Source organism: Myotis brandtii, unplaced genomic scaffold (assembly GCF_000412655.1).
Source record: "Myotis brandtii unplaced genomic scaffold, ASM41265v1 scaffold41, whole genome shotgun sequence".
Classification (NCBI taxonomy): domain Eukaryota; kingdom Metazoa; phylum Chordata; class Mammalia; order Chiroptera; family Vespertilionidae; genus Myotis; species Myotis brandtii.
Window position 1 is genome coordinate 2,151,668 of NW_005365763.1, and position 8,081 is coordinate 2,159,748.

Below are 8,081 nucleotides of genomic sequence, written 5' to 3' on the forward strand. Positions count from 1 at the left end.
AGGCGGGGAACGTTGGAGTCCGCTGTCACTGGAGCAAGCAAGCCTCCCTGTTCGCTTCAGCGCATGGCTGCCGGCTGCCATCTTGGCTGACAGTTAATTTGCATAAGGATATGCTGATTAGCCAATTGGAAGGGTAGCGGTCGTACGCTAATTACCATGTTTCTCTTTTATTAGTGTAGATACCAAAAAGTTGGCAATGTCCCCTTCACATTACTTTTCTCACCTTATAAATATGAGATATTATACACACTGCTTAAAATTATTTTAATGGTTGCAGAGATTGTCTTTTAGCTTTATGAAGTTTTGACAGAATCATTATCACAGACTTCTCTACAGAGACCAACAGATTTATGGTAGAATGGATACAAGTGTAGTGATAATCCATTCTTAGATGAATGAAACATATGAAAGCCAAGATGAGAGAAGCACAAGCCCAGTGAAGCACATTAAAAACTAACAAACCACCCTAGCCGGTTTGGCTCAGTGGACAGAGCGTTGGCCTGCAGATTGAAGGGTCCTGGTTCGATTCCAGTCAAGTTGCAGGCTCATCCCCAGTAGGGGGCATGCAAGAGGCAGCTGATCAACGATTCTCTCTCATCATTGATGTTTCTATCTCTCCCTTCCACTCTGAAATCAATAAAAATATATTTTAAAAAATTAAAAAAATAATAAGCCAGTGACAAAAAGTATGCTGAAATTGTCTGCTTGCCCAATAAGAAAGCACAAATAATGAAAAAATGTAAGTTCATTTTATTTAAATTGTTTAAGTGATAATTTATTCATGGAGAATTTATGTAAGGATGTGCAAGAGAAAAGCTAAAAAAAGGACCATGACACTGCACTATTCTTCTCTGCCTCTCAAGCTGTCAGACAACTCATCTACACTAATAAAAGAGAAAGATGCAAATTGACCATACCTTCACGATGCCCACTGGCCAATCAGGAGTGAGTATGCAAATTAACCCAACAAATATGGCGGGTTAATTTGCATACGCAGGCACCGAGCAGCCGGGGGCGGGGTGGGACACCCCAGCCACTCTGGGCCTTTGGGCAGTGTGGGAAGACAGAAAGATGGCTCCATGCCTGAACGAAGGCAGAAAGGCGGCTCTGGGCCAGAGCAAAGGCGGTGCTGGCAGCTATATGTTTGTTCATTCCTGTACCTAACTAGGGACATCATGGTCCTATTCCTGATGTCTTGCCAGGACCACTTCCATCCATTTTTAGTTAAATTATGTCCCACTGAGTATCTGGCAAAGTTCAAATCTCGCATTACCACAATCTCCTCTAGCTTTCTTCTGAGTCTTCCACTAGTGCAATGTTGGGATTTTTAACTCTTTGACACATAGGTACTGTGCCTAGGGCTCATGAGTGTTATGGGTCCTAAAAATAAATCGCAGGTTCTAAATATTTTTAAAAGGCAAAACAAAAATTCATGTTTAATTACGTTTTCAGATAACATGCCAATTTTAACTATAATATTTTAAACTTTTTCCTTTATTGGAAAACAATTTGTAGATTAGATTTTCTCACTAGAGCGCCATTTCTAAACTGTCAATAATAGTAAATTAAATAATTACAAAAGTGATTTATATAAAGAGTTACCATGTGACCCAATAATTCAGCTCCTAGGTATATACTCAAGAGAAAACATGTCCACACAAAAACTTATACACAAATGTTCAAAGCAGCATTATTCATAAAGGCCAGAAAGTAGAAATAACTCAAATGTCTATCGATAAATGGATAAATAAAATGTAGTATAGCCCTAACTGGTTTGGCTCAGTAGATAGAGCATCGGCCTGCAGACTGAAGGGTCCCAGGTTCGATTCTGGTCATGGGCATGTACCTTAGTTGCGGCCACATCCCCAGTACGGGGTGTGCAGGAGGCAGCTGATCGATGTTTCTCATTGATGTTTCTAACTCTCTATCCCACTCCCTTCCTCTCTGTAAAAAATCGATAAAATATATATATTTAAAAGAATAATAAAAAAATAAAATAAAATGTAGTATACCCATACAAATGATTACTATTCCACAATACAAGGTGACATCTACGACATGGATGAACCTCAAAAACATTATACTTGGAGAATGAAGTTGGTCACAAAAGAACACATACTGTTTGATTAAATTTATATGAAATATGCAGAATAGATCAATCTGTAGAGACAGAAAGGGTTTTAGTGTTGCCAAGAGCTAGGAGACTTGGGGATGTTTCTCGATGTTTCTAACTCTCTATCCCACTCCCTTCCTCTCTGTAAAAAATCGATAAAATATATATATTTAAAAGAATAATAAAAAAATAAAATAAAATGTAGTATACCCATACAAATGATTACTATTCCACAATACAAGGTGACATCTACGACATGGATGAACCTCAAAAACATTATACTTGGAGAATGAAGTTGGTCACAAAAGAACACATACTGTTTGATTAAATTTATATGAAATATGCAGAATAGATCAATCTGTAGAGACAGAAAGGGTTTTAGTGTTGCCAAGAGCTAGGAGACTTGGGAAGACATAGAAAGTAACTGCTAAATTAGGTGATAAAAATGTTCTAAAATTGATTGTCATGATGGTTGCACAATTCTGTAAATGTACTAAAAACTACTCAATTGTACACTTCAAATGGGTACACCTGATGGTATGTGAAGTAGAGCTCAATAAAGATGGGTACACTTAAAAAGTGAAATCAAAATTCTATCAAAAAGTTTAGTGCAGCCGAAACCGGTTTGGCTCAATGGATAGAGCGTCGGCCTGCGGACTGAAAGGTCCCAGGTTCGATTCCGGTCAAGGGCATGTACCTTGGTTGCGGGCACATCCCCAGTAGGGGGTGTGCAGGAGGCAGCTGGTTGATGTTTCTCTCTCATCGATGTTTCTAACTCTCTATCTCTCTCCCTTCCTCTCTGTAAAAAATCAATAAAATATATTTAAAAAAAAAAAAAGTTTAGTGCAATTTAATGAGGGAGGGAAGAATACGTACATTTACATAATTGCAAATTCTGAAATTTCAGTGTCCCTTTGACTCCTATGCTCTAGTCACCAGCTCCCCCCAGAGGTAATATAGATATCTCTGGGTATAATTTACACATATATGATTTGTTATTCCCCCCTTTTATACAAATCACATACACATGATATTTTTCATCTGTTTTACATAAATGGTATTATACTACTCAATAGTATATTCACTTAACAGTACCCTGGGGAAGTATTCCATATTAATACATAGGATTTCTTTAATCTTAGTAGTATTTCATTTGCCTGTATCTGGATCCATTCTACTATGTTCAACATGACAAATGATGACTTCCCCACAATTAAAATGTCTCATTTAATATCAGTAATTTTGAGTTAAGTGGTTTTTAAAAATGGATTAGTAAGCTCTTTTTACAAGGTTTTCTTGTAAAGATTTTGACAATTAAAGTTACATTTGCTATACATATTTACTGATGAGAGGAAAATGCATTGTTAACTACCATTTATTAAATGCCTTCTGTATACTTTTCATTACATATATATGTATATATACACAACATATGTCCATATGTGTGTGTGTGTGTGTGTGTGTGTGTATATATATATATATATATATATATTATATATACAAGCATTAATAATGCTCAACCTGCAAGTCAGTAAAATCCAGTCTGTAGGAAACTCCTGGATTATCAAATTCTTTCAAGAAACTATGCATACACATAAGAGACAGGGAGAGGAGAAAAGTAGAGAGGAGAGGCATATGAAAGGGGAACTGTCTTAAAATAGACTAAAAGGGACATTAATGAACCACACTGTGATTGACCTTATTTGGATCTAGATTTAACACTTTTATTTTTAAAAATATATTTTTATTGATTTCAGAGAGGAAGGGAGAGCAAGAGAGAGATAGAAACATCAATGATGAGAGACAATCATCGATCGGCTGCCTCCTACACAACCCCACCTGGGACGAGCCCACAACCCAGGTATGTGCCCTGATTGGGAATTGAACTGTGTGTGACCTCCTGGTTCATAGACCAACGCTCAACCACTGAGCCATGCTGGCTGGGCAGATTTAACACTTTTAAAATGCTGGTAGGATTAAAACAAATAAAAAAATACTGGTGGGATATTTGACTTTAAAGAATTTGTATAATAATAATTCCAAAATGAGTCCTTTTTCTTGTTGTTAATTTTAGAGAGTGAGATGAAGGGAGAGAGAGAAAAATCAATTTGTTGTTCCACTTATTTATGCATTCATTGGTTGATTCTTCTATGTGCCCTACAGGGAATTGAACCCAAACTCTTGGTGTATCCGGGTGACACTCTAACCAACTGAGCTACCCGATCAGGGCACAATGACAGCCCTGCCCAGCCCAGTGTGAATCAGTGGATAAGTGTCAACACATGAACCAGGGCGTCACTGGTTCAATTCCTGGTTGGAGCACATGCCCAGGATGCAGGCTCAGACCCCAGTGGGGTCACACAGGGGGCAACCAATAGATGATTCACTCTCATGGATATTTCTGTCTCTCTATCCCTTCCTTTCTAAAAATCAATAAAAACATATTTTTTAAAAATGAAATGCTATCTGAGATTTGCTTTAAAATTAAATAGTTTGCTTATGAATAGATAATTATTGAGGATAAGTGACAAGTACATAAGGATTTATTGTACTACTCATTCTTTGTATATGTTTGCAATTTTCCAAAGTAAAAAGGTAAAAAAAATCATCATCAAGTTTCATAAATATGGAGGGAAGTACATAAAAGAAATTAAGAAAACTATAAAAAAGACAGTATTAATCTAAGAGGTCTAAGATCCAATCAGTATGCATCTTAAAAAATTAGAGACAATATTATTTAATATATATATTAAATATGTACTTCCAGGCCTATGAGAATTTCTATAGAAATTTATTTGAGTCAAACAGAGGATATGCCTGGAAGCAAGACCTCAACAGACTGAGAAAAATGCTTCAGAGAATAACATTTTGCAGTTCCTTTTATGCATCTGAGATTAAGGAGGGAACATAAGCAAGATTACAGGAAGGTGGGAGAAAGCAAGGCAGGTATCAGATTACACTTTAAGATTGTGTGTTCTTTAAGATGTGCAAAGTGCCAAGTATAAAAAGTCATGGAAATGTAAAGTACAGCATAGGGAGTATAGTTAATAATACTGTAATAAAAATAATACTGTAATAACTATGTATTGTGTCAGATGGGTGCTAGACTTATTGGGGTGATCCCACATAAGTTGTATAAATGTCTAATCACAATGTTGTACACCTGAAACTAATATAACATTGTATGTCAACTGTAGTTGACATTTTTTTAACTATAAAAAAAATTAAGTGTTGCCCTGACCGGTTTGGCTCAGTGAATAGAGCATCGTCCTGCGGACTCAAGGGTCCCGGGTTCGATTCCAGTCAAGGGCATGCACTTTGGTTGCGGGCACATCCCCAGTGGGGAGTGTGCAGGAGGCAGCTGATCGATGTTTCTTTCTCATCGATGTTTCTAACTCCCTATCCCTCTCCCTTCCTCTCTGTAAAAAATCAATAAAATATATATTAAAAAAAAATTAAGTGTTCTTTTGAGGGTGGACATGCTTTAGAACAGGGGTGAGGAATCTTTTTTCTATCAAGGGCCATTTGGATATTTGTATCATTCAAAGGCCATACAGATGGAGAAACCAAGATGACGGCATAGGTAAACACCGGAGTTTGCTGCCTCGCACAACCACTTCAAAAATACAACTAAAAGACGGAACGGACATCACCCAGAACCACAGGAAGGCTGGCTGAGTGGAAATTCTACAACTAGAAGGAAAGAGAAAAGCATACCGAGACTCAGAGGAGGCGCAGTGCGGAAGTAAAATACTAAGGTGCGGACATAGCTCCTGCTGGGTAACCTCAGGAAGAGGCTTAATTAGCACCTCCTTAGATCCAAGAGCCAGTGTACCCAGTGGTCAGAGTGGGACCACCCAGATTACAACTCCTCAGATTCATAAGGAACACACTCAGGGGGCAGACTCAGTGAGCACCAAAGCCCCACTGAAGCAAGTCTTGCCCCAGAAGGGTGTCTTCAGCACAGAAGTTCTCCCACTGCAGACACAGCTGATTCTCACTGCCAATTGGCCTGGAGGTCAATTCCTCCCAGTGACACCTAAAACAATCAAGGCATAACTACAACAAGACTGTGCACAAAGCCCACAAGGGGGTGCACCAAGAGTGTCCACCTCAGGTAACTGGGGAGGCTGAGCCACTGGGCCCTGTAGGACACCTAGCACACAAAACCACTCTACCAACACAGGGAAGCAGACAAAATGCGAAGACAAAGAAACAGGTCACAAATGACAGAAATGGAGGACAGCAAACGACTGGATATAGAGTTCAAAACCACGGTTCTAAGATTTTTCAAGAATTTTATGGAAACCGCCGATAAATGTATTGAGATCCTTAAGAAATCTAGTGAGACCTTCGATGTTGTGATAAAGGACCAACTAGAAATTAAGCATACACTGACTGAAATAAAGAATATTATACAGACTCCCAACAGCAGACCAGAGGATCGCAAGAATCAAGTCAAAGATTTGAAATGCGAAGAAGCAAAAAACACCCAACCGGAAAAGCAAAATGAAAAAAGAATCCAAAAATACGAAGATAGTGTAAGGAGCCTCTGGGACAACTTCAAGCGTACCAACATCAGAATTATAGGGGTACCAGAAGAAGAGAGAGGGCAAGATATTGAAAACCTATTTGAAGAAATAATGACAGAAAACTTCCCCTACTTGGTGAAAGAAATAGACTTCCAAGTCCAGGAAGCGCAGAGAACCCCAAACAAAAGGAATCCAAAGAGGACCACACCAAGACACATCATAATTAAAATGCCAAGAGCAAAAGACAAAGAGAGAATCTTAAAAGCAGCAAGAGAAAAAAAGTCAGTTACCTATAAGGGAGTACCCATACGACTGTCAGCTGATTTCTCAACAGAAACTTTGCAGGCCAGAAGGGAGTGGCAAGAAATATTCAAAGTGATGAATAGCAAGAACCTACAACCAAGATTACTTTATCCAGCAAAGCTATCATTCAGAATTGAAGGTCAGATAAAGAGCTTCACAGATAAGGAAAAGCTAAAGGAGTTCATCACCACCAAACCAGTATTATATGAAATGCTGAAAGGTATCCTTTAAGAAGAGGAAGAAGAAGAAAAAGGTAAAGATACAAATTATGAACAACAAATACACATCTATCAACAAGTGAATCTAAAAATCAAGTGAATAAATAATCTGATGAACAGAATGAACTGGTGATTATAATAGAATCAGGGGCATAGAAAGGGAATGGACTGGCTATTCTTGGGGGGAGAAAGGGGTGTGGGGGATGCGGGAAGAGACTGGACAAAAATCGAGCACCTATGAATGAGGACAGTGGGTGGGGAGGGAACTGGGTGGAGGGGAGTTGTGGGGGGAAAAAAGAGGAACAACTGTAATAATCTGAACAATAAAGATTTAATTTAAAAAAAAAAGGCCATACAAAATTACCAACTTAAAAATTAGCCTGCTATATTTGGTCAACCATTTAATTAACTCACCCTAATGCCTTGGCAGGGCTAAACCAAATTATTTTGATGACCTTACACTGCCTGCTGACCGACATTCCCCACCTTCACCCCTGCCTGCGTTATAAGGGTCTGTTAAACATGTGTGAATCTAAATGCACAAAAACAATGGCTAGGGCTTGCTTAAGGTAAAGATAAAGCTTTTTACTAAAGAAATAATATGCCTGGGGCATGTATATCCATCATGACCTCCAGTTAGGAATTTCTGATCAGATTACCCTGTGAGATTACTTCCCACAGAACTCCTTTTTCATCCACATATCCCAGAACTGAAGAACTTGACTTTGCCAATTAAAAAGGACCTACTCAGCCCTCGTTAGGGTGCCTCAGTTGGTTGAGGGTCTCCTGTACACCAGAAGGTCACGGGTTCGATTCTGAATCAGGCTCCACTTGCAGGCTCAATCCCTAGTAGGGGGCATGCAGGAGGTAGTCAACTGATGTTTCTCTCTCTCCCTCTCCCTTCCTCTCTCTCTC

General features: G+C 38.8%; 1 protein-coding gene across 3 annotated transcripts in view; it reads right to left on the bottom strand.

Moving 5' to 3' along the window:
* The window catches only part of CUL2 (cullin 2), a 167,310-nt gene that overhangs the window by 128,786 nt on the left and 30,443 nt on the right, over nucleotides 1-8,081 (bottom strand). Inside the window, exon 1 of one of the 3 annotated variants that reach the window (XM_014545445.1) lies at nucleotides 5,831-5,845. The exons of 1 other annotated variant lie outside the window; for it this stretch is intronic. The gene's annotated coding sequence lies outside the window, so the exon portion shown is untranslated. Of the gene's footprint in view, nucleotides 1-1,846; nucleotides 1,870-5,830; nucleotides 5,846-8,081 lie in introns of those variants that run through there. One more of the 3 variants, XM_014545444.1, reaches the window with a different exon arrangement.